Source organism: Microcaecilia unicolor, chromosome 13 (genome assembly GCF_901765095.1).
Source record: "Microcaecilia unicolor chromosome 13, aMicUni1.1, whole genome shotgun sequence".
Classification (NCBI taxonomy): Eukaryota; Metazoa; Chordata; class Amphibia; order Gymnophiona; family Siphonopidae; genus Microcaecilia; species Microcaecilia unicolor.
This window is the reverse complement of record NC_044043.1, coordinates 93,778,897-93,805,044: the sequence shown is the minus strand read 5'-3', so window position 1 is coordinate 93,805,044 and position 26,148 is coordinate 93,778,897. Positions and strand designations below refer to the sequence as shown.

At 40.9% G+C, this 26,148-nt stretch overlaps 1 protein-coding gene across 3 annotated transcripts in view; it reads left to right on the top strand.

Annotated features, from left to right (window-relative positions):
• Positions 1 to 26,148, top strand: part of PHC2 (polyhomeotic homolog 2) — a 292,890-nt gene that overhangs the window by 197,693 nt on the left and 69,049 nt on the right. Inside the window, exon 1 of one of the 3 annotated variants that reach the window (XM_030185733.1) lies at positions 20,521 to 20,581. The exons of the other annotated variants lie outside the window; for them this stretch is intronic. The gene's annotated coding sequence lies outside the window, so the exon portion shown is untranslated. Of the gene's footprint in view, positions 1 to 20,520; positions 20,582 to 26,148 lie in introns of those variants that run through there. 3 annotated transcript variants of the gene reach the window in all.

Genomic DNA, 26,148 nt, shown 5'->3' with positions numbered 1-26,148 from the left:
CTGCATTGAGCCTGCCATGAGTGGGAAAGCGCAGGGTACAAATGTAACAAAAATAAAATAGATACTATTGGAGATTGTTTTAATTTCCCCCTCTTGGACCTCTTTCTGACTCCAGATCACACGGGGGACTAAAGATACCTATTTCACATAACAGGCTCTGTCTGATTTCTCCCACCTTCATTGTCACCCAATCACAAGGAGGTCTGCTCTGGGTTTGCATTAGGGGCTGTAATAGAAATCTAATTCCCATAACTACTGCTTTCTGTCTTCCTGGATCTAGGTATACTCTGGGCCATTTATGTTCCCAGATAATGCCTATTAAAATTCTGTCTAAGTTTCTCCAGAGACTGAGTGTATGTGATCTGCCTTGTAAGCTAAATGTAAGGTAAAGAGAAGATAGTATAAAGACAGAGATAGGTTTAAATAGATAGATACTATTTATTTCTTACCCAAAGACAAGTCTTCAAGTTGGTACAAATACAGACATCAGACTTTAATCAGGTACATTCAGCAGAGAGATTCTGAGTACAACCGGACAGAGCTTCGCCCTCTGAGAAAACTCCCAGTTAAGGCACATTTTCCCCTCTTTTATACACAACCTCTCCATAGAAGTCAATGGTGGGAAACCTAGCTCTCAATTTCTGAGATGATACGTTCCCACGCGGGCTTATCAGTATGTTTTGGGAACAAGTTCTTTTTTCACATCTCATTTCTGAGACACCTGTTCCCTGTTGCAATAGTTTTCACATACTTTTCACACCATCTTAAGAACTCTGTAATAGGCTCCATTTTGTTCATCTTAAGAACTATGTAATAGGCTCCATTTTGTTCATCTGAGCCATCCTTTTTGTTTTTGTTTTCCCCAGTACAGGAGCTGAATTTGAATTAAAAATTGTACCAATTTGTAGCAGGACTCATTATTCAGAACCGCTTTTTACAGATTCTCAAATATTAAATCATGTACTTGTTATTTGGCCTAGTCAGTACTTCTTCAGTTATTTTAGGCTTCATAGCTTTGGCCCTCACTATTCCAGTGGTAGATCCAAAGCCAGGCCATATATTAACATTCCCCTCTTCACCCTATCCCATAGGGTGACACCAGGGTTAACGTACCGTGGTACCATCCATTCCAGAAGGTATTCTATGAGGCCATCAAATTATCTGAGTCTTAAGGTCAACTGGTACAATTTGTTTTGTTTACGGTGTGAACTCATCATCCTGACAATACTTCAATTATGTCAATCCTACACAAACTTATAGTTAGTACACTAATAATTTTCTGCAACCTTTTCATATGCCGGTTCTATCTTATTCATATCTATGTGATTGAGGCTTACTGTAGTGAGAGAGGTTTTATGAATGGGGCTAATCCATGAGATCATTTACAAAATCCCATGAAATATAGGTATGCGGGTATATTAACCAAGGTCTGCATGGATCTTGACATATGCATAATGACCTGGAAGTATGGGAAGTATTGTATATATCCGTTACCCTCTTGGAGCTTAGTCAAACCTACAGAAAGACATGCAACGTAAGTAAGCCTACACCAGAGTTAAACAATTGCATAACTCTTGTATCTGAGCAATATCAACTTCAATTTGAGTTACATACAGAAATAACGGGGAAACTCTTAGAAAAACAATTAGAACAATAAAGGAAATAATAGGAAAATAAAATAAAACCTTTTCTAGACAGGATTACTGCTAAAACTAAAAATAAAACAAAATATGAATCTATAATGTCCATAAACAGCAACAGTAGTTCTCAAATTAAGTATCAGTTCATGGTTGAGGCGGTGGAAGCGTTGAAGAATCTGGAAGGAGATCTAACAGGGCTGGGTTTTCAGGCTGGCTTGCTGAAGGAAGTTGCCGGTCTTGAGATGGTTAGGCTTGTAACATCTGGTTCTGCGGTTGAGTAAACCCGTATATTTTTCACATGGACCCAAGACTTGTGGTCCAGCAGTTTGCAAGGTGTAAAGATTATTGCTACAACCTTGGGGGATCTAACATCATTTGGGCCTGGATAGATCTTTATTCTAGGCATACACCATCATAATCAGTCCATCAAGAGCCAGAGGCTGGCAAAGGAATAAGCAAATAACTGTATGCCTGAATGATATATTGCTATATCTTAGTGGGCGTAGTCAGGGTGAATTGAATAGACATGAAAGACAATGTAAACATGGAGAAAACAGTGCTAATTAAGTGCAAAAGCAAAAGGGAAACCAGAAGGGTTCAATAATGAAAAGCCAATTTACATAAACAACAATAGTATATATGAAATTATATCTCCTGATTGGTAGGGGTCAGAGCTTCAACTTCAACCCTCTTAATACTAGGAATTGGGATTTGCATAATATATCTACACTTCTGGCTTGCATAATGTGCAAGACAGATTGGTAATTATTACAAAGACAAAGACATGATCAAATAACAATGGTAAAGTATATGGAACAAAAGAGAAGATTATAAAAAACAATTAAAATTTAGAGATGATGGTAAATGTTCAATTATTGATGTATGGAGGGCAATGCGTTGCAATCTATCGCCAATAGATATGGAATCTTCACCTACGATGACTACCATTCACCAAGGGTTGAGCCCTCAGCTGCAGGAGGCCAGCAGGACTTACGAGTGAGATGATTCAGAAGGGTAGATTAGCAAATAGTCATATTCAGAGCAGAAGTCTAATGTGCAGAAATTTAAAAACTCATAAGTAGTCCAAGTGATGGAAGTATCTTCTGAAATCACGGTCGCTGTCCGCTGTAATAGAGAGCTCATACGTAAAGTGACACGTAGGTTCTGAAAAAGATGAGAAGCCTGCAAAAATATTCAATACAACAAATTATTTGAGAGCATAACCAAGAAAGTCTAAATTAATGACATCATTTGGACAAAAGAAAATTCTCATTGGAGAAGTTGGTGCTTCTTTTTCTTGCCAGAAGTCAGTTGCAGTAGAAGTACTAAACTAGAGGCGGTAGATCAGAAATTGGATTGACAGTCTTCACTCAACCTACAGGACTTAATAAATAGAGGTGATATAAGAAGTAAAATCAAGTGGTCAAATCTTAGCATAGGACCATTAGAAAGAATAGATTATAAAATGCATTGTTAGTTCCTTTGCGCATCAGTAGGTGGAGCATAGTGTCAATATATAATATCACAAATTACCAGTAGGAATAATAAAATGTTCTTTGTAAAGTTGATGTTGCTGGCACGGGAAGTAAGCAGAGTCTGAGGAAACATTGTGGTCAGAGTCTGTTCCAGGAAAATGCAGCTTTTAATATGATATTTAGAGAGATAGAGAAAAGCTAATATCAGAAATGTAAAAAACTATATATTTCTATGAGGCCTCCTCACGTGACCTTTACAAGGTTAAAATAGGTCAAATGAGAAGGACAATAACCTATAGTCCTCTGTAATAGGTCAGAACCAATTTGGAAAATAAAACTTATATTAAATTTTAATTTGATCATTTCTATGCTTTCACAATTTTGGGCCCTAAATTATGACAGCATATCAAGATTCACATTCAGAGGGATAGCTAAAAATAAGCTTATATATTCCCAGCAATCAATTTACAATTTAGAGTATATTTTAAATACAGAGGAGAAGCAGTTTTATAAGCAGCAAACAAGTAGAAACATTTTTTTTTTTTTTTAAACATTTTAGTAAAATTCAAAAATCAAAGATATAATAACAATTTTTATTAATGCAATAAATGTACAAATTGACCAGTATGATCTGAATTCCAAACAAAAAGTAACAAGGATAATACAGAATCATAGAATAGTTATTAAAAATCTGAAACACGTAATGAATTCCTGTATCATATACTGAGTCCAAAGCATTTGTAAAGATGAACTCTAGAGAAAATAAGAACTACAAGGGTTAATCTCTGTCATTCAGTCTTAAGGAAATCACGAAATAACGGTGCTTCCTGTATCTAATTTGAGTTTATTGCTCACTGCAAGCAGTGGATATTATGGTGACTGAAAATAGGTCTATACATCAGACAAAAACTGTAAGTTGAAATTTCTATATTAATACTTCATGCTGGTGTAATTAGTCTTCATAAAAGTAATACTTCAGGAGAGGAAAACAAGTTAATTACTTTAACTGGTTCCAGAGGTACGGTTCTCAATAAAAGGAAATTTGGCAATTGGAGCTAGTCTTATCTGAACATAGCTTTAAAATAATAGCAACCTTAATTTCTTTAGTTTTGATTTACCAGTTAGTTATGTTATGCAAGGGTTAATCTACAAACCCTATTGAGAACCAAAAATGCTGGAACTGTATCGTAAAACTATAAATCTTTAAGAGGCAGGGAAGGAAGTTTGAAAGTTGTAGATAAGACTTGAAAAGAAAACAGTTCGTTCATCTCAATAGAGAGCCAGGAAGTGAATATCAGCACTAGTTATTTTAAACAACATCACAAATAAACAGTGTTTTAGATGGCATATAATATAGAACCTTTCATAGTAATTTTCAAAGAACACATATTATAGAGAAATTTCAAAAATGAAGGCTTTATATTCATGAAAAAACTAAAGAAGTGAATGTCACATTAATTTAAACAGCATAACAGTTAAAGCAGAAAACATTTTAAAAATGTGCAATACACAGCTTTTATTTAAAAGGGATCCCGTATAGAGAAAAATGGCATAAATAAGTCAGTTAAGGTTTATATAAAAAAACATAAAATGAACATCCTCTGGGGATCGCTTATCCCTGCAGTTGATAAGAACTCCCCAGGGAAGGTATGCAAAAAAAACAAATAAAGAACTTGCTGACTCAGTTAGGTCATTTGTATGGTACCATAAACATACACTTGCAATTAAACCTAAAAAAAATATAAGATAAAGACATGTCACCTGTAATAGAAACAGAAACATACAGAGAAATGGTTTCTGGATACTAAATGAGGAGCTGAGTAGTATGAGTGACTGAGAGCAACAAAATCAAATCGGGTTTGGGGTAACGCCTAGTCATTATGGGGTGGGTAATATTGATCCCTAAATCTGTGGTCACTGCGGACGGTGTTGATCCGGGTTCCATAAAGGGAATGACTGCCGTTCAGGGGGATTTTGACGGACCTGCGATTTTCTAAATCTATATGGCTGTGTCTGAAGACATTCAGCAGCATAATGACCATATTGTTGGCAGCGATAACAGAGCACATCAGGATAGCGATCAGGGCTAGGCCGGGAACGGTAGTCTCGTTGTCGCCTAGTATCCTCAAGAGGGCCCCTTGGGGGACCTCGTTGGGGTAGAGAGCGACGACCTCGTTCTTCTGGGTAATCAATTCTACGGTCTGGGCGGTAGGGCCGATTTCGGCCATTATTGTCATAGCGTTGGTCAGCATACATAACAATAACAGGGGGAGAAGTGTCAGGAGTATTGATATCAGGGTCAGAGCTCCTAGAGGCTCTTTTCTCTTTGAGATCTTCAGTCTGCAGCACTTCCAAGTTAGTGTGTATTGTCTTACGATGTTGGGCTTCATCTTGCTTGCTTTTAATAAGCCGTCTGCAATGATGAAGGATGTGTTCACGAATTTTAGGCCATTTTTCCAGGTGGAGACCCACGGTGTTCTCCAACTTAAGTTTAATTTCTGAAGGTAAGGTTCCCTTCAGTAAATGGTAGAATACTGGGAGGGCATTATCAGAGTCAAATTTTTTCTCTGTTTCTTCCTTATATAGGTCTTGGAGTCTGAGTAAATAAGCCTCAATAGGCTCTGAATCCATTTCCCATCTTTGGGAAGTGATAACCGAAAAGTCTTTAAGGGTCGGATACATGGTCCGGATTTCCTGAAATATTTTTGTCTGAATTTCAGTCAAAGGGTTACCATCATATTGGGTATCTGTAACAAATTTTGCATAGCCCGATTGAGTGAATATGTCAGTGACACTAACGTGTGGGGTTCTGCCCAGGAGCGCTTTCATATCGCCGACTGACAGAGTGGTCCCCAGGGTTATGTCTTGTAATTTCTTCAACCATCGATTACCTCCCTGTGCAATATCCGGGAGCTGTAGTATAAGGCTATTCAATTCAACCGCTGAAAGTGGAGTATATTCCGTATGAGGGACACCTCCGGACATTTTATTCAACAGGGGAAAAAGTTTTATTTTCTCCAATGGTTTCGTGGCGGTTGGGGGAAACTGATTCTCATACTTTTTCCAAACCTGAAAGCCCTGGATTAGATAAAGTGTTGTTTTCTGATCCCAATGAGGGTCAGGGTGATCATAAATGAGGTCTCTCACTAATGAGAGCTTGTCTGGTCGTAGGGATCCTTCACGTGGAAAAAGGGCGGACTGGGGCTGGAGTGCCTCAGACCATCCTGCAAGGTTATCAATCCATGGTTGAACATAATGCCATGAATTCTCATGTAATGCCACATATTGAGCAGGTGTGCTAGGTGGACCAGATAGGATAGGTTCTGTACTGGTATTTAGGGCGGGCAAAACTGTAGGATGATGGGGACTATCAATGACTGTAAGGCAGCGGTTAGATCCCTCATTAGTAAGATAACTTTGAGGGTGGCGTTGTCTGGTATGATGAGAAATAAGATCATGTTGTTGAGGAAAATCAGATTTTGGTGCAACAGATACCACGGTGTCCGGGGTATCAGGGCGCGGTTGTGTTGTCAGGGACTTGCGTAAGGAACGAAGTCCCTCTGAAACAAACGCGAGGCCATCTCCCATACTAGCCAATGCGTGACCGTATTGTTCTTCCGAGGGGACTGGGGTATTAGGTAACGTAAAACGAGGTGAATCGTCTGTAAGGGAAGGGATTACTTCACTATCTGAAAAAGGGGAGAAATGGAACATCGGAGGAGGCTCGTTTCGAATATCCTCTATGTCCGATTTTGTGGGGAGTTGTTGTTTTAAAACTTCCCATGCTTCGTCTAATGGGGAGAGTCTAACCTTCGGTCGCTCCTTATTAGCTGGTTTGGCTGGGAGTACCAAGGGACGCATTGGCCGTGCACCTAACGTGTCCCATCTAGGGTTCACTGGAGCAGGGGGCGGTTTAATGAAACCCCGATCATAGAGTTCCTGACAAATAGCCCGTGTTTGTGTAGCAGGACTACATGGAATGAAACCCATTTGTCGCAATTGGGATAGGATAGACTGTAGGGATTCAGCGGGCAAGGGACCAGTTTGGACAGAAGAGTCCAAACGTAGTGGTGGAGGTGATGTTTGAGTTGTGTGCCCCATATGTGGGTAGGTAGTCGTTTGGGTGGTCATGTGTGAGGTCAATCCTGATCTTAGACCAGGACAAGTGGAGGTCTGGGCAGCCACATCAATTTGATTGATGGTAGGGTGCTGGACGGTGACCGGAACCGGTGGGTTCGGGACACAAGGGTATTGCTCAATAATGGGAGGGGGTATTTCAATCTCATAGCCTCCAATAGTACGATATACATGAGGCGGTGGTGGGGTTAGCGTCTGGGTTGTTGCTTGCATCGTTGGAACAGTAGTAATAGTAGGCAATTGGGCGGTGGTTGTTGAAGGGGTTAAGGGCGTCTGGGTTTGTACTGACCCCTGAGATATTGGAATTGGGTCTTTTTGTGATGAGGGAAGAGATAGATCAACTAAACCGGCAATGTGTACGGTAGTAGGTGGGTCAAATCTGATAGGAGCGGGATGTACTGCAGGCAGCGAAGGTATCGCTGTCTGTGATTCTTGAGATGGGGGGGTCTGTGTCTGAGATCCCTGAGAAATCTGTAGCTGAGGTTTATCACAATATCCCGGGGGTATCGGGGTATATCCCACTGCACATGGTAGGAGCTTGGTAGTACCTGCAGCGGTAGCAGCATCATAGGGTGGAGGGGCCGTAGGTGTTATTGCCTCTTGGCAAGGGGTTTGATCGCAATCAGACCTTGCTAGGGCTCTGTCATGCTGGTTTTGTGCAATAAGTATGAATTTATTAATAGCAGCTAAATGCTTATCCCTAGATTTTCCTGTTTTGTTGGATTCATTGTAGCAGATCAAGGCTTGGAGCTTACCCTGATCAAATGAACCCTTTGTTGGCCATTCTAGTCCTGGGTCTTTAGCGGACCAAACAGTGTGCCAGGTCTGACATAAACGGGAAAGTTCTTTTTTATCAGCGGGGAAAAAGTTAAGAACTCTTTCCAGGGGGCTAGTGGAGGACTGAGTGGACATAATGGATTTAGGAGTAAGGGGAAAGCAATCCACATGGGGGGGGGGAGGTGTGCAGTGTAAAATGGCAAATTAAATCTCAAATTAGATCCTAGTTCGAAGAATTATAATAGGTACCTCTATAAATATATATACATAAATAAAAAGGGTGCAAAAGAAGATCATTCAAAGGAAAACATGCATCATGCGTATAGAAAACACCTTTATACTCACGCGTCTTCAAGAGCGTCCCAGAAGTGGAACCTAAAATATAAATTACTAATTGGCGGAAAGCCCTATGCTTTTGCCGCAGGTTATATTAACAAAGAAATGATAGCCATGAATATGAGAATAGCGCAGGAGTCAGTTGTGTCACTTACTATATATAACCTACTCTAAAAATACTGCCCTCCAGAGTATGCTTCTATAGAAATTGACCATGGGATAACACTCGCCATGAATTTTGGTATGGGATAACACTCACCATGTGATGGGATTACACTCGCCTTGGATTACATATGGGATAACACTCGCCATATTGAAAACCCCAAAAGTGGGGGAAGCAAAAACTCCAAAAAAGATTTTAGCGAACAGCGAAAATAAGTTCTCTAAAATTAAAGGGCAGCGATCTAATTGGTTTTCGCCGGTTAGAAATATGGGAATACACTCGCCATATATGGGAATACACTCGCCATTTTGTCGCTAACCCCCAATAGATGCTTAAATATTCGTCTAAAAGAGAACAAAAATTTAGGGCCCCAGTCAACCTGTATACAATCTCAACCAATGCCTTAGGCGTCCCTTTATTGTCACGGCGATCATCTATACAGGTAACCCCTATATGGGCAATAATGCCGAATCCGCAGGCCACTCCGAAAATGGAATGGAAGTCTGCTCAAAATCTAATAAATGAGATACCGTCATCCATTGAAGGAGCACCCTCAATGGATGTAAGTCCCAGACATCGGTATCAAACCCAATGGTTATAGCGTGACACTGGTATATAAGAAAACAATAAAAGTATAGTATGTCCCAGGGAAAAAGCCCCTGAAAATTACTATAGAAGTGATAGAAAAATAGAGAGAGAAAAACGAAATATTCCAAAGCAAAACAAATGTAAGCTCTTTGGGAAAGTCACAGTCATAAAAAGAGCCTTTAGTTGGAACACCTTAGTCAGGACAAAAAATGTGAAAAATTCCACGTTCATCATTCACTAGACAATATATTTTCCACTCAACAAACCAGGAGAAGGAAACTCAAAAGCATTAGAGTGGAACAGTAACAATAAGAAAGCCTGCAATACAAGGGCAAACAGTACAAATAAATTCATTCATACCTGTAGTAAAAGAAGAAAACTAATTAGGAAAGATAAGTGTACATATTATATGATAAAAACTGGGCCTACCTAATTTGTAATGTAAGGCAAAAATAAGCTGTAAGGGTAGGTTGGAAGCTGTATATGAAAACAAAATATAGACTTAAACAAGACATGAAACTACTACATACTATAATAAGGGTAACAGAGGAGAACCATATATATAACTGGAAAACCGATTTCAACAAAAGGCAAGAAAATGTATACTAACAAAGACATTATAACATAACATACTAATCAGTGACTGAAATGATATGTCTAAATGATGACAAACAGAACAGCTGCAGCATTAGAAGGAAAGAAAAGGTGGATTGGGTTATAAAGAACCAACAGGAAATAACTGAAGAAGTGAAGCAACGCTGTATTCTCATGGCACGCAGTCATCATCTTCTCAACAGAAAAGGGAAAACATATTTTATATGCATATCTATTAAGGTCTTTAAAACGAATACGTCATTAAAACAGAGCACAAGAAACCTGAACTATATGAGAATCTTATCTAGAGAGTGAATAAGATCCCCTCATATCTAGCGCAGTATAACACAAACAGTAAAATAGATAATGCAAGCAATAGAAGCTGATGGGCGGGGACAGCATAGCGCCTAGCTTATAACGGGGGCAAGATATAATCCATATAGCGTCTAAGCAAATTTCAAATAGGAAAATAAATAACAAACCTTAAGCATTAATTAAGAGTATAACATTATCCCAAAATAAATTGTAAATTAAAAGGGTGTGATAACAACTGCTAGGACAAGTACAAATTTAATAAAACAACTGAAAATAGTAGCCAAGAGACTATCAAAATTAAAATAAAATAAATAAGTGGCAGAGAAGAGAACGTAACCTTACAGACAGACTATATGTAAGAGCAGGAAGCATAGTCAGGAGAAAAGAAGGGTGCCGTTGCAGTACAGGGCGAAAGGTTATTACCGGAGATTATTAGAAACAGGATAATACATTCCAAAGCTAGAGATTAACAGATACGAGAGACAGAGAGGGCAGAGAATGGAGGGGAAGTTATTTATAAAACAGCCACAGAAAAAAAGAAAAATAGACAGCTATGCACTTGTAAATGGGGAAAGCAAAAATACAGAGAAATGAGACTGCAAGTATAGAGCGAGAAGTCTCAGTCATAAAAAGCTGAGAACTTGAAAACAGCCGTAGAGAGGAAACAGACCTTTCCTTTATTAGAGAGAAGTAAAACAAAAGTGGCTAGAGAGCTGAACGCCGTAATCGGTGTATCCAGCTAACGGTGAAAGAAAGTTATAAATAAACAAATAAAATAAGGAGACATACAAGCGGGTACGAGGAAAAAGGGACACACTCCGAACAGCAATCTTATCAGGGGTGTGCACAGAACGAAACTGTAATAACAAGAGGAAACAAAGGTAGCTGTGCAGTTTTAAATAGAATGCAGGAAGTGTGGTTCACAGCTAGAAAGGTAGCAAGAAAGAATTTTGTTTTAAAGGGAGAAAAACATGTGAGCTCTTCGGGTAAGGCACCTTAGTTTACAGTGTATACTAAGGTTGCCACACAGCAAACTATGAAAGGAAAGCTTGGAGGTAGTAGAGCGGAACAGAAAGGAAGCTAGGGCAAGCAGTACAAACTCAGTCATGCAAGACGAACAAAGCTGAAAAAGACTGTGAAATACTTAACCTTGTAGGACAGTTTTGACATACGTAACTTAGTGTTAAAGATTATAGATGGGCAGCGGGCCAGCACTGCCATTATAGAAGTAAAAGTTATGAGAATTTGAGCACAAATATTTTTACAAGAAAGAGTCTGTAGCTAGCATGCTCTGGAAATCACGCTATATTCCTGTATTATAGAGCACAAGCACAATATGATAGCATTTAAATGTAACAAAAACAGTTGCTTCTCAACAATATAACCAAAATATGCAACAGTCTTCCTAAAACACTACCGGTTGAACATCCAACAAGAAATACATGCGTATTAATCATACTAAGGTAAATGTGACATGATAGTGGAACATTAAGACATATATCTATGCAGGGCAAAAGAAAGTAACATCTGTAGGAATTAAATAATACCATTTAAAGTACGAAAACCAGGATCATATAACATAAATCATGGGGGGCCACGTAAATGAACTATCAACATAATACCAAAAACAGATTAAAGAAGCATTGCAATGTAATCACAGAAAGCCGCAGTAGGACAAAAAGGGAAAAAGCCGGTTTTGCAAGGGGTAAGTTATGCATGTTTGAAGGAAAGATACCTTTTTAACACTTTGTAGGCACATGGTATAGCACAATGAAGTCTATCAGGCTGTCACTAGCAGCGCAAAAATAAAGAAACCTGTCTCGGGTTTAAAATCATGACTTAGAGACAGAGTGAGAAAGCATTAGAGTATCTATTGTTTAAGGAAAGTAAGCTGAAATAGAGGGCAACGCACAAAAGTCAAAGCAGTATGAGCATAAATTTTGGGGAGTGGGAGACAACGTCCTAATAAAAGGAGAATGCAGAGTCTTAGACTAAGATGCGGTGTCATAATCTTAAAAGTGAAAGAAAAAGAATACATCCGTATATTGTTACATGCTCAGAGGTGCCCGTCTAACGGACTTGGCAGCCTGAGGCATGAAAAGATAAGTCATTTAACAATTATGATACCTGCTAAGGAAATATACCAGAGAATTAGATATAGTTAGATGAATTTAGGAGGATAAATGACCGGTTAACTTGTACCGCTTCAGCATAGAACAGAAAAAACGGACGGAGAAGGGGAAAAAATTACTTTCTTAGCATTTAAAAATGAACTGAGCCTCCTCTGAACTGATAAGGCAGCTAAAGTGGGCAAGCTTCCCAGATTGTCGTGTCCTTGAGATAGTGAGCTACAGCGCTTATTAGGGAAAACTCTTAAAAGTTACAGAAACATGTGAGGGAAAATAAAAAAGGGTTTAGAACTTCAGCTCCTCGGGCAAACTCAAACAGATCCACAAAGGCAGACTCGGAGCCCAAGAGGGAGCACACATGCAATACAACAACTACTAACAATGTAACAAGCTGTGTTCCAGAAAGAAAACCAAAACCCACAGCGCATGGGACTGGGAAGGAAAAAGACCAGTCCCACAGGGAATCAAAAAATGATTTCCAGTTAGCACCAGAAGCCAAAAAGGTGCATGCAAGGTGTTAAGTTACCCCAATTAGTATCGTGCGGGCCACATCCCTATAAACTCTCCACGGACCACGAACAGTCGGCGGAGCATCAGAGAAGAGGGCAGGGAGGATTAGGAAGGAATTCAGATTGGATTTAAGGAAAAAAGAAATGGCTATGGGGGTGGGGTGAGAGCACAGGACTGAGCAGCAGTGAAAAAGGACAATTAGGTGAACTACGCAGTAAATAATAACGGACAAGAAATGCGCTTCAAAGTGAAAAAGCCAAGCCAGATTTAAACAGGTGGAAGCCAGTGCCTGGTATGACAGCGGCATACAGAGATAAGAACTGAGAAAAGCAGAGACGGAACAGTATAGTTCACACAAGAATCCAAATCAGACGGAGTGCAGAGACACACACAAAGATGCAAAAGGAAAAAAAGGACGGAATAAGAGATACTACGCAGTTATTCATAACAGCTGAAAAGATAGCACCGGAGCATAAGATAGAAACTATATATCTGTAAGGAGAAACGGAAATCAGAGGTTATAATGCAGCGTAAGGAAAAATAGCCGAGAGAAATGTAGACAGGAAGGGGGGCTGTGGGCTGTTAGAGGGAAAGCATAGTTCAGAGAACTAAAAGAACTGAATAGGGTCTTATGAGAAGTGTAATACGCAAAGATTTGGATACGGCTTGCACTTGTTCAAAGTCATGGGAGGCAGAGAAATTTAGAGATAAGGGGAAAACAACAGTTGAACGGAGGTAAGCAGCTACAAAGCTGAGCCCCGTAATTAGTGTTTGCAGCTGAAAAAAGAAGAGAGTTGTAGGAAGTTCAAGAGAAGGAATGAGGAGGAATAGAGTCGCACACACAGAGTGAAGGCAGTGAAAAGGTGGGGGCTGTCAGTTTTAAGAACAGAGAAAACAGAAGGAGTTTAGAGGAGAGCAATCTGAAAGCGTGCTGTTCTCCCAGAGTAAAGAAAATTCCCCCGATCCGGGAACATACAGAAGCAAAAAGAGCAAGGATAGACCCAGGGGACTGATAGGCAGAGGTAGGCAGAAGAAGTTAGGATAAAGGAGAAAAGGGATTGGGGAGAAAAGAAAAAGAAAGAACAGAGTGAGAACAGAGGGACAGGGATTTGAAAAGCAGGGATTAAGACTGAACACAAGGTGGAATGGGAAACAGAAAATGCACAATCTCTAAGGATTGTTAAGCGAGTATGCTAGCATAAAGACCAATCCAAAGATTTTGAACATTGAAATAAACTTACAGCAAACCCCAAATCGCAGTCGCCTGGATTCGTTGTTATGCATCTTTCACACAACAAGCACAGTCTTGCGCACCTCTCGCAAATCAAAGAGATGGACAGGATAGGAGAAAGAAAAGAGGGTGAGAAAGAACAGAACAGAATATAGAAAAACAGAAATGAAAATTTGAACTCAAAGAATCATCCCCACTGCATTAACAAAGTAGGGAAAAGAGATCAGCATAGAAAAGGGCAGAGAAGCAGGTGTGTTAGTTCAGCGCAGGGCATGAAGAAAATCAGGGAAGAAAGTAAAAAGACAGAAGAATAGAAGAGTATTTAAAGTAGGGGTGAGAACGGACAGAACATTGGTGCCCAATACCCCTGAAGTGGGCAGTGTCCGTGATAGGGGAAAAATGAAGGAATAACAGCAGGGAGATTGGGGAAGGAAAGAAGAGAAAAAATGAGAAAAAAGTGAGAGAAAGATAACATAGAACATTTGAACGCACAATACAAGTATCCCCTCTTGCGTTCAAAAAAAAAGAAGAGAAAGAAGGATAGAGTGAACGGTCAGCATACGGCTGGTCACCACTGTTTTAATTTCCCCCTCTTGGACCTCTTTCTGACTCCAGATCACACGGGGGACTAAAGATACCTATTTCACATAACAGGCTCTGTCTGATTTCTCCCACCTTCATTGTCACCCAATCACAAGGAGGTCTGCTCTGGGTTTGCATTAGGGGCTGTAATAGAAATCTAATTCCCATAACTACTGCTTTCTGTCTTCCTGGATCTAGGTATACTCTGGGCCATTTATGTTCCCAGATAATGCCTATTAAAATTCTGTCTAAGTTTCTCCAGAGACTGAGTGTATGTGATCTGCCTTGTAAGCTAAATGTAAGGTAAAGAGAAGATAGTATAAAGACAGAGATAGGTTTAAATAGATAGATACTATTTATTTCTTACCCAAAGACAAGTCTTCAAGTTGGTACAAATACAGACATCAGACTTTAATCAGGTACATTCAGCAGAGAGATTCTGAGTACAACCGGACAGAGCTTCGCCCTCTGAGAAAACTCCCAGTTAAGGCACATTTTCCCCTCTTTTATACACAACCTCTCCATAGAAGTCAATGGTGGGAAACCTAGCTCTCAATTTCTGAGATGATACGTTCCCACGCGGGCTTATCAGTATGTTTTGGGAACAAGTTCTTTTTTCACATCTCATTTCTGAGACACCTGTTCCCTGTTGCAATAGTTTTCACATACTTTTCACACCATCTTAAGAACTCTGTAATAGGCTCCATTTTGTTCATCTTAAGAACTATGTAATAGGCTCCATTTTGTTCATCTGAGCCATCCTTTTTGTTTTTGTTTTCCCCAGTACAGGAGCTGAATTTGAATTAAAAATTGTACCAATTTGTAGCAGGACTCATTATTCAGAACCGCTTTTTACAGATTCTCAAATATTAAATCATGTACTTGTTATTTGGCCTAGTCAGTACTTCTTCAGTTATTTTAGGCTTCATAGCTTTGGCCCTCACTATTCCAGTGGTAGATCCAAAGCCAGGCCATATATTAACAAGATTCTACATGGAATGTTTCTACTATTGGAGATTCTACATGGAATGTTGCTATTCCACTAGCAACATTCCATGTAGAAGGCTGCGCAGGCTTCTGTTTCTGTGAGTCTGACGTCCTGCACGTACGTGCAGGACGTCAGACTCACAGAAGCAGAAGCCTGCGCGGCCACATTGGTGATCTGCAAGGGCCGACTTCTACATGGAATGTTGCTAGTGGAATAGCAATATTCCCTGTAGAATCTCAAATAGTAGCAACAGTAGAGGAGTGGCCTAGTGGTTAGGGTGGTGGACTTTGGTCCTGAGGAACTGAGAAACTGAGTTCAATTCCCACTTCAGGCACAGGCAGCTCCTTGTGACTCTGGGCAAGTCACTTAACCCTCTATTGCCCCATATAAGTGCAGGGTACAAATGTAACAAAAATAAAATAGATACTATTGGAGATACTACATGGAATGTTGCTACTATTGGAGATTCTACATGGAATGTTGCTATTCCACTAGCAACATTCCATGTAGAAGGCTGCGCAGGCTTCTGTTTCTGTGAGTCTTGACGTCCTGCACGTACGTCCTGCGCAGCCACATTGGTGATCTGCAAGGGCCGACTTCTACATGGAATGTTGCTACTCTTTGAGATTCTACATGGAATGTTGCTATTCCACTAGCAACATTCCATGTAGAAGGCTGCTCAGGCTTCTGTTTCTGTGAGTCTGACGTCCTGCACGTGCGTGCAGGACGTCAGACTCACAGAAGCTGAAGCCTGCGCGGCCACATTGGTGATCTGCAAGGGCCGACTTCTACGTGGAATGTTGCTAGTGGAATAGCAACATTCCATGTAGAATCTCAAATAGTAGCAACAGTGGAGGAGTGGCCTAGTGGTTAGAGTGGTGGACTTTGGTCCTGGGGAACTGAGAAACTGAGTTCAATTCCCACTTCAGGCACAGGCAGCTCCTTGTGACTCTGGGCAAGTCACTTAACCCTCCATTGCCCCATGTAAGCCGCATTGAGCCTGCCATGAGTGGGAAAGCGCAGGGTACAAATGTAACAAAAATAAAATAGATACTATTGGAGATTCTACATGGAATGTTGCTACTATTGGAGATTCTACATGGAATGTTGCTATTCCACTAGCAACATTCCATGTAGAAGGCTGCGCAGGCTTCTGTTTCTGTGAGTCTGACGTCCTACACGGCCACATTGGTGATCTGCAAGGGCCAACTTCTACATGGAATGTTGCTACTCTTTGAGATTCTACATGGAATGTTTCTACTATTGGAGATTCTACATGGAATGTTGCTATTCCACTAGCAACATTCCATGTAGAAGGCTGCGCAGGCTTCTGTTTCTGTGAGTCTGACGTCCTGCACGTGTGTGCAGGACGTCAGACTCACAGAAGCAGAAGCCTGCGCGGCCACATTGGTGATCTGCAAGGGCCAACTTCTACATGGAATGTTGGAATAGCAACATTCCATGTAGAATCTCAAATAGTAGCAACAGTGGAGGAGTGGCCTAGTGGTTAGGGTGGTGGACTTTGAGGAATTGAGTTGGATTCCCACTTCAGGCACAGGCAGCTCCTTGTGACTCTGGGCAAGTCACTTAACCCTCCATTGCCCCATGTAAGCCGTATTGAGCCTGCCATGAGTGGGAAAGCGCGGGGTACAAATGTAACAAAAAAAAAAAAGGGTGGTGATTTCACTGAGATGAAAACAGTATCTGAATTCAAGAGAGGTTGGGACAAGTACATAGGATCTCTGTGGGAGTGATAGGGAGAGTAGATGGCATGGATGGGCAGACTGAATAGGCCGTATAGTCTTTATCTGCCTACGGGGGAGACTCAATGATATTGCATGGAAATACATTTAAAACAAATAGGAGGAAATATTTTTTTCACTCAAAGAATAGTTAATTTCTGCAACTCGCTGCCGGAGTATGTGGTATCGGTGGTTAGCGTATGTGTGTTTGAAAAAGGTTTGGACAAGTTCCTGGAGGAAAAATCCATATTCTGTGTTATTGAGATGGACATGGGGAAGACACTGCTTACCCTGGGGTTGGTAGTATGGAATGTTGCTACTCTTTGGGATTCCGGAATCTCGCTATTCTGTAGGATTCTGAATGGAAATTTGTTACTCTTTGAGATTCCAGGATGTTAATACTATTTGGGTTTCTGCCAGGTACTTGTGACCTGTATTGGCCACTTTTGGAAGCAGGATACTGGGCTAGGTGGACCATTGGTTTGAGCCCACTATGGCTATTCTTACGTTCATGTGTTTAGGTTCAAAAAGGGTTTTTAATAATTTACAAAAGTGTTTGAGGATGCTGCCGGAAGCCTAGCAGGGTTTAAAAAAGCTTTGGATAATTTCCTAAAAGAAAAGTCCATAAGCCATTATGAAGATGGACTTGGGAAAATCCACTGCTTATTTCTAGGATAAGCAGCATAAAATTTGTTTTACAGTTCTGGGATCTTGCCAGGTGCTCGTGTGACCTGGATTGGCCACTGTTGGAAACAGGAAACTGGGCTCGATGGACGTTCGGTCTGTCCCAGTATGGCAACGCTTATGTTCTTAATACTTAATCGGTTAAGTGTCGTCTGTCCACACATACCTGGATATTCAGTGTCGGTGCCTGGACATGATCTGGCATTGGATATCTGGGCATGAAGTCGGTGGCAGCAAAATAAATCGCTGACTGCTGCCAGCAGAATGTTTACCTCTGTATGCTTTTTGTATTAGTGGGTGGTTTTTTTAATAGAAATTTGTATTTTTGTTGTATGATAACATTTAACACTATATTTTAATACTATAATCAACATATTTGAGCAGTATATTTACCTCAATGGTTTTTGTATTGGTGGGTGGTTTTGTTTTTATTTTTATAGAAACTTGTATGGTTGTTGTATGAGAACATTTAACACTGTATTTTAATACTATATTCAGCATATTTGAGCAGTATATTTACCTCAATGGTTTTTGTATTGGTGGGTGGTTTTGTTTTTATTTTTATAGAAACTTGTATGGTTGTTGTATGAGAACATTTAACACTGTATTTTAATACTATAGTCAACATATTTGAGCAGAATATTTACCTCAATGGTTTTTGTATTGGTGGGTGGTTTTGTTTTTATTTTTATAGAAACTTGTATGGTTGTTGTATGAGAACATTTAACACTGTATTTTAATACTATATTCAGCATATTTGAGCAGTATATTTACCTCAATGGTTTTTGTATTGGTGGGTGGTTTTGTTTTTATTTTTATAGAAACTTGTATGGTTGTTGTATGAGAACATTTAACACTGTATTTTAATACTATAGTCAACATATTTGAGCAGTATATTTACCTCAATGGTTTTTGTATTGGTGGGTGGTTTTGTTTTTATTTTATAGAAACTTGTATGGTTGTTGTATGAGAACATTTAACACTGTATTTTAATACTATAGTCAACATATTTGAGCAGAATATTTACCTCAATGGTTTTTGTATTGGTGGGTGGTTTTGTTTTTATTTTTATAGAAACTTGTATGGTTGTTGTATGAGAACTATATTCAGCATATTTGAGCAGTATATTTACCTCAATGGTTTTTGTATTGGTGGGTGGTTTTGTTTTTATTTTTATAGAAACTTGTATGGTTGTTGTATGAGAACTATATTCAGCATATTTGAGCAGTATATTTACCTCAATGGTTTTTGTATTGGTGGGTGGTTTTGTTTTTATTTTTATAGAAACTTGTATGGTTGTTGTATGAGAACATTTAACACTGTATTTTAATACTATATTCAGCATATTTGAGCAGTATATTTACCTCAATGGTTTTTGTATTGGTGGGTGGTTTTGTTTTTATTTTTATAGAAACTTGTATGGTTGTTGTATGAGAACATTTAACACTGTATTTTAATACTATAGTCAACATATTTGAGCAGAATATTTACCTCAATGGTTTTTGTATTGGTGGGTGGTTTTGTTTTTATTTTTATAGAAACTTGTATGGTTGTTGTATGAGAACATTTAACACTGTATTTTAATACTATAGTCAACATATTTGAGCAGAATATTTACCTCAATGGTTTTTGTATTGGTGGGTGGTTTTGTTTTTATTTTTATAGAAACTTGTATGGTTGTTGTATGAGAACTATATTCAGCATATTTGAGCAGTATATTTACCTCAATGGTTTTTGTATTGGTGGGTGGTTTTGTTTTTATTTTTATAGAAACTTGTATGGTTGTTGTATGAGAACTATATTCAGCATATTTGAGCAGTATATTTACCTCAATGGTTTTTGTATTGGTGGGTGGTTTTGTTTTTATTTTTATAGAAACTTGTATGGTTGTTGTATGAGAACATTTAACACTGTATTTTAATACTATAGTCAACATATTTGAGCAGAATATTTACCTCAATGGTTTTTGTATTGGTGGGTGGTTTTGTTTTTATTTTTATAGAAACTTGTATGGTTGTTGTATGAGAACATTTAACAATGTATTTTAATACTATAATCAACATATTTGAGCAGAATATTTACCTCAATGGTTTTTGTATTGGTGGGTGGTTTTGTTTTTATTTTTATAGAAACTTGTATGGTTGTTGTATGAGAACATTTAACACTGTATTTTAATACTATAGTCAACATATTTGAGCTATCTTTTATGCTTCATTGTATTGATATATTATGATATCTGCTCTGGGGGAGCTGTCAAAATGGCAAAAAATGAAAAACCTAAATAAACACTTAAGTTTACAGTAGAAAATAATGGAACACAAACCATGAGTGATAGAGGCCTGGAGGTGTGTTTTTCACAAAAGAGTGTTGGCAGGAGACAGGCTGGAAACAGACCCCAGGCAGATGGTGAGAGAGAAGATCCTCACCAAACAGCTGGTCCTGCAGCCCAGCCGAGAATACTAAATGGATTTGGTTTCCTGCTTGCTAGGGGAGGCAGTTAATTGCTGCTCAAACCACTCTGCACCTTGCACTCGCTGTCAAGGTTAGTTAAACAATTCAGAAAAAACTCCCTAGGCGGGGATTTTCCAGTGACCAAAGTCCATGTTCTTTCTGCTCCCAGCTTGTACGCAGGCGAAAGAGATCCGAATGTAGCAATGAAGCCCTTAAGACCAGCGGGATATTTATTCAACGTATGTATAGTTGTAAGCGTGCAGCCTCTTGGTAGCGCGTTTGTGCTCCGCCTGGATCCTGGGGTTGTCCGCCTTTAACGCAGGAGGGAGGTGTGTGTCGGTTCTTTCCAGGCCACAGCTGGAGCACAGTTCTACTAAGAGGCTGTACCTTCGGGGTCTGGCTGTCCAGAGCCTGTGCATTGGTAGGTTAATGGGGTCTAGAGGGATAGTTGACGGGGCGACCAGGACTAGGCGTGTGTTGGGAACATGTTTCTCGCTCGGGCACTTATATCTGAACTGCAGAGACGGTTTATTAGGAGATTGTATTGAGGTTTGGAGTAATGGCATAGGGAAGAAGGACGGAAAGGAAAGTGCTTTTTAAATCATTCATGAGAAAAATAATAGGTAATGTTTGAATCTAATATTAATGTGCTGAAGTTAGGAAAGTCTGAGTTTAAGCCAGTTGTCATTATATGACGTGGAGGGGCATTTCTGATATGACATAAAAGTCGGACTCTGGACATTTTGCGCTAAACTTCTCAAATCCGAATAGGAAATATAGCCATTTTCAAAATAGCAAAATGTCTTTTTTTTTTTTTTTTTTTTTTTTTAATCCAAAAATACCACATGTAACATGTTTTTGTGCTCTCTGCATTTATCTTTTTGATCCATTTTCAAAAAAAACAAAAGTCCAGGTGAAAAACAGAGAAAATCAAGCTGATGGGATGTAGGAAGAGCCAACATTCTCAGTAGACTGGCCACACAGACATCCCAGGAGAGCATGGGGGCACCCTAGGGGGCACTGCAGTGGACTTCAAATAAAAGCTCCCCGGTACACATCTCACTGATACCCCCTTATCTTGTCTGCTGAGCCCTCCAAAACCCATCAGAAACCTACTGTACACTTCAACAAAAGCCCTTATGGGTGAAGGGGGCACCGATATGTGGGAACACTAGGTTTTGGGGGAGTGTGGGAGGGTTCACACTTTCCACCACAAGTGTAACAGGTAGAGTGAGATATGGGCCCTGGGACCTCCTGTCTATAATGTACTTCACTGCAGTGTTGCCAGGGCTGCGGGTTTCTCGCCCAATTGGGCTCCTTTCTGCTAGCCGCTGCGTTTTTTTCACGCTGCGTGTGGGTTGCGGGATTTTGGGCGGCTTTTTTAAGCCCTGCCGGTGTTTTTTTCGCCCGCTGGCCCGCGGGTTGGCTGGTTTTCCCCCGGCCAGTAGAAGCCCCACAGAGGCGGGCTTAATGATGTCATTTGTATGCAAATGACCTCAATATTTATTAGGCGGGGCTGGTGGTTGGGAGGCGAGGATATTGCTGGGCAGACTTATACGGTCTGTGCCCTGAAAATGACAGATACAAATCAAGGTAAGGTATACACAAGAAGTAGCACATATGAGTTTATCTTGTTGGGCAAACTGGATGGACCATGCAGGTCTTTTTCTGCCATCATCTACTATGTTACTATGTCCTCCATATGTAAATTGACTCATTAATATTTATTAATGATGTCATTCACATGCAAATTGACTTTGCGCGGATTTGGGCTGGCTTTGGGCGTGACAAATTTTTTTTCCATCTGGCAACACTGCTTCACTGACCACCACGCTACTCCAGGGACCCTCATGCAGCTCTGATAGACCCGGCTATAACATCTGAAGCTGTCATAGAGGCTGATAAGTATTTTTATTGACATCATTGGGGGGTGGGGGTGGGAGGGAGTCGGTGACCACTGGGGGAGTCAGGGGAGGTCATCCTTGTTTCCCTCCAGTGGTCATCTGGTCATTTAGGCTCCTTTTTCTGCCTCATTTTTTTTTTCTTAAAACAGGTCTAGACCAAAACATTGAACTTTCAGCCCTGGGCATTTTCATTTTGTTCCATTTTGGCTGTAAAATGTCCCAAGTGTCAGGAACGCCCTAAGCCTGCCCTAATCCCACCCCCCCCGACACGTCCCCTTGTGATTTGGGCATACTGCTTAGATAAACGTCTGCAAAATAGGTTTTAAAAATACCGATTTGGACATTTGGAGAAGAAATTCATCCAAATGCTGCTGTATGACTATTTTTGGACATTTTGTTTTTGAAAATGAGCCCCAAGGGGTGGTAAATGATTTTCTTTGACGTCATCCTCTGCTTACATGAAATTCAAAAGAATATATTCCTGTTTAAAATATCTCAGAAATCTGTAGAGCCCCAAAATTAGGAGGGAAGTTTATTTTAACCAATCCAAACCTTTTTGTCATAATGTTACAAGCACAGCATTAGATACTTTGCAATTAAGAGAATCAATAAATATTATTATTTATTGCATTTGTACCCCACATTTTCCCACCTATTTGCAGGCTCAATGTGGCTTACAGAGTGTTGTTATGACAAAGTCATGACAGGATAATGGATACAATCGATGGTAAGCTGAAGATGGATGAGGAATTACATAGTAACATAGTAGATGACGGTAGAAAAAGACCTGCACGGTCCATCCAGTCTGCCCAACAAGATAACTCATATTTGCTACTTTTTGTATCCCCGCCTCCCAACCACCAGTCCCGCCTCCCGATCTTGACCAAGCTTCTGAGGATCCATTCCCTCGGCACAGGAAAAATATAAACATAAAGGCAGATAAGTTAAATAATTTTCACGCTGAAATTTAGCTAAAAGGTTAAGCTGCTCTTAGCCTGAAATCTCACAGTACAAGGGACATTGCAGTTAGTGAAAACCAGATTGCATATCTGTGATGTGATGTGCATCAATACACTCTCTTCTGAGTTCTCTTCCCCCGTATTTTCACCACACTTAAAACTCTACCCACAGATAAAATTGTTATACCCTAATGTTCTCTTGCTATTGTTTATCGCCCTATCAATTCCCATTTTAACACTCCATTGTTCTATTCCCTAACTAGCCTTTGAGCCCGTAAAAATGGGCTATTATAGGAAGGGGGGTTGAAAGGGCCGCCCCTGCCGCCGAGTTCGCCGCTGCCCCTCCCCCTCCAAATTCGCCCTCGCGCCCGCCCCCCCCCCCCCCCCCCCCCCACCGAGCCGTCACCACCCACCTTCCACCCGGCCGGAACCTTGCTCCGCTACTGAAACAGCGAGGGTCCGGGAACGCAGCACTGAGCTCTGCTGAGCTGCCGACGTCGGCTTTCGTTCTTCTTCTCTGCCTGTCCCGCCCTCGTGTGACGTAACGTCGTCGAGGGCGGGACAGAGGCAGAGAAGAAGAACGAAGGGCGATGTCGGCAGCTCAGCAGAGCTCAGTGCTGCGTTCCCGGACCCTCGCTGTTTCAGTAGTGGAGCGAGGGCCCAACCGGGTAGAAGGTGGGTGGCGGCGGCGACTCGGGTGGGGGGAGCGTTAGACGGCGGTGTCCCTCCCTCAGAAATGCGCAGTACAGACCCTCTGTGTTCCGCCCCCCGTCATCACGTATTGACGCAGGGGCGGGGCACAGAAGGTCTCTACTGCGCATTTGCGAGTGAGTACGACACTCGCCTTTTATATATATTGATGATATTTTGACTCTGCATTTGTCTTCACATAACTCTTCACAATGTAACCCATAATCATACTGCTACAAATTGTATTTCCATCATTCACAATGTATTGTAAGCCACACTGAGCCCGCAAATAGGTGGGAAAATGTGGGATACAAATGCAATAAATAAATAAGTAATGAAATGGTGGATTAGCATATTAATTGTACATGTAGACAGAGTCGGGCCACTGCCGAGCTGCCAGTACTGACCCAGTTGGTGTCGAGGAACTGATTGTTACTGCCAGCCTGTCTGTACTGTGGTCTGCAGAATCCCCCGATTAAAAATACTTTCGTAGAAATCTTCATTCTTCACCTTGATCCTCAGGCGTGAGTGCGTGGAATACGAGGCGTTTCCTGGAGAAAGAGATGCATGGGTGCCCCCCCTCCCCCACCACATTAGTCTTTGGGAATAGCTCATAGGGTATATCATCTAGTGAGTTACGTACTTCTGAAGAATGCCATCTCCACATTCTGGGTGTATGTGAAAGGGCATTTCTAGCACAGTTGAAGGGGGTGTCTTCTCTTCTGCACCCCCTCGTGCAGCGCCTGTACTTCAGAGACCCTTCTTTGGCTGTTCGTCACCCTCCAGGATGTGATGTTCTCCCATACCATGTTGCAGGTAACCTCCGGTAGGTGGTTTACAAGTTCTGTGGTGTCTTGTTGTACAGATGGTTATTCATAGAGGTGGCATAACGCATTGTAGTTCAGACTCTCACCTTTCAGTTTAAGGAAGGTTGAGAGATATCCAGTGGTAGAATAGTGAATTTTTTTGTCCTGGCCCATCCAGACCTTCCTGCCCTCAGCCTGAAAGAGGAACCCCCATATGATTTAGAGTTGCAGACAGTGAATGTTCGAGGCATGGTAGCAAGGTCCTAGGACTTTCCTCTCCCCTCCGGGTGCCGTTTGAACACTGTCCTCCTGGGCATTCGAAACGAAGAATACCGCCTTGGTGCAGCACACACATGACTTCCGGCTTCCACGCTTTCCTTAGTCCCAGCTGCTGTTGAGTTTTACCAGTCTCTTCTTCTCAATACTTTGATGTTGCCGCTTCCCCTACAAATCATGCTCCCAAGAACGCGATCAAGCCTGCCTTGGTGAGGAAGGGAAGCGGGTTGGACACTGGGTCCCAGTCTCTGGAAATCATGGGCTCTGCCTTCCAACTGTTCATTCTCAGTCCTGAATCTCTCTAAAGTCCTCGTTGATATCTGCAAGTGTCCTTGACAAGGGCAGGTCTGCTCAGAAGATATGATATTGTCCATGTAGCTCAAGCTCCATTCTGCCTGATGTATTCAGCGAAAAGTTCTATGACACATGCAGAAGAGGTGAGAGGGCACCTTTTTTTTTTTTTACCTCTAACCTGATAGAAAAGCAGTTTTTCCAGCAATTAATATTGCATGGCTAGAAATGCTGGCATGTATTGCCTTGCATAGTTACCAATGTACTTGTCCATCCCAACGTGTAGTTAAACGATGGGATTTGTTGCCAGAGAATATAGTAAAAGTGGTTAGCTTAGCGGGATTTTAAAAAAAAGGTTTGGCTGGCTTCCTAAAGGAAAAGTCCATAGACCATTATTAAAATGGAGTTGGGGAAAATCCGCTGCTTATTTCTAGAATAAGCAGCATTAAATGTATTGTACTGTTTTGGGATCTTGCCAGGTACTTGTGACCTGGATTGGCCTCTGTTGCAAACAGGATACTGGGCTTGATGGACCTTTGGTCTGCCCCAGTATGACAATGCTTAAGTTCTTATGTACTAATGTACTTGTCCGTCCCAGACATATGCAAGGTGTCCTATAAGGAGGCTGGTACCTTTCTTTTCCTGTTGATAATGCCTCTGCTTTTGTGATGGAACACGCAGCGATATTTCCAAGTTCTTTTATTATATTGCCTGGAAACCTTCAGGTTATCTGAGACAGGGCTGGTGTTAAAGGGTCACAAATAGGGCAATTGCTATAGACCTCCATGCTACAGAGGGTGTCAAGTGTGCTTAAAGGTGAAGGGGAGACAGCCGGTGGTGGGAGGCAGGGATAGTGCTGGGCAGACTTATAGGGTCCGTG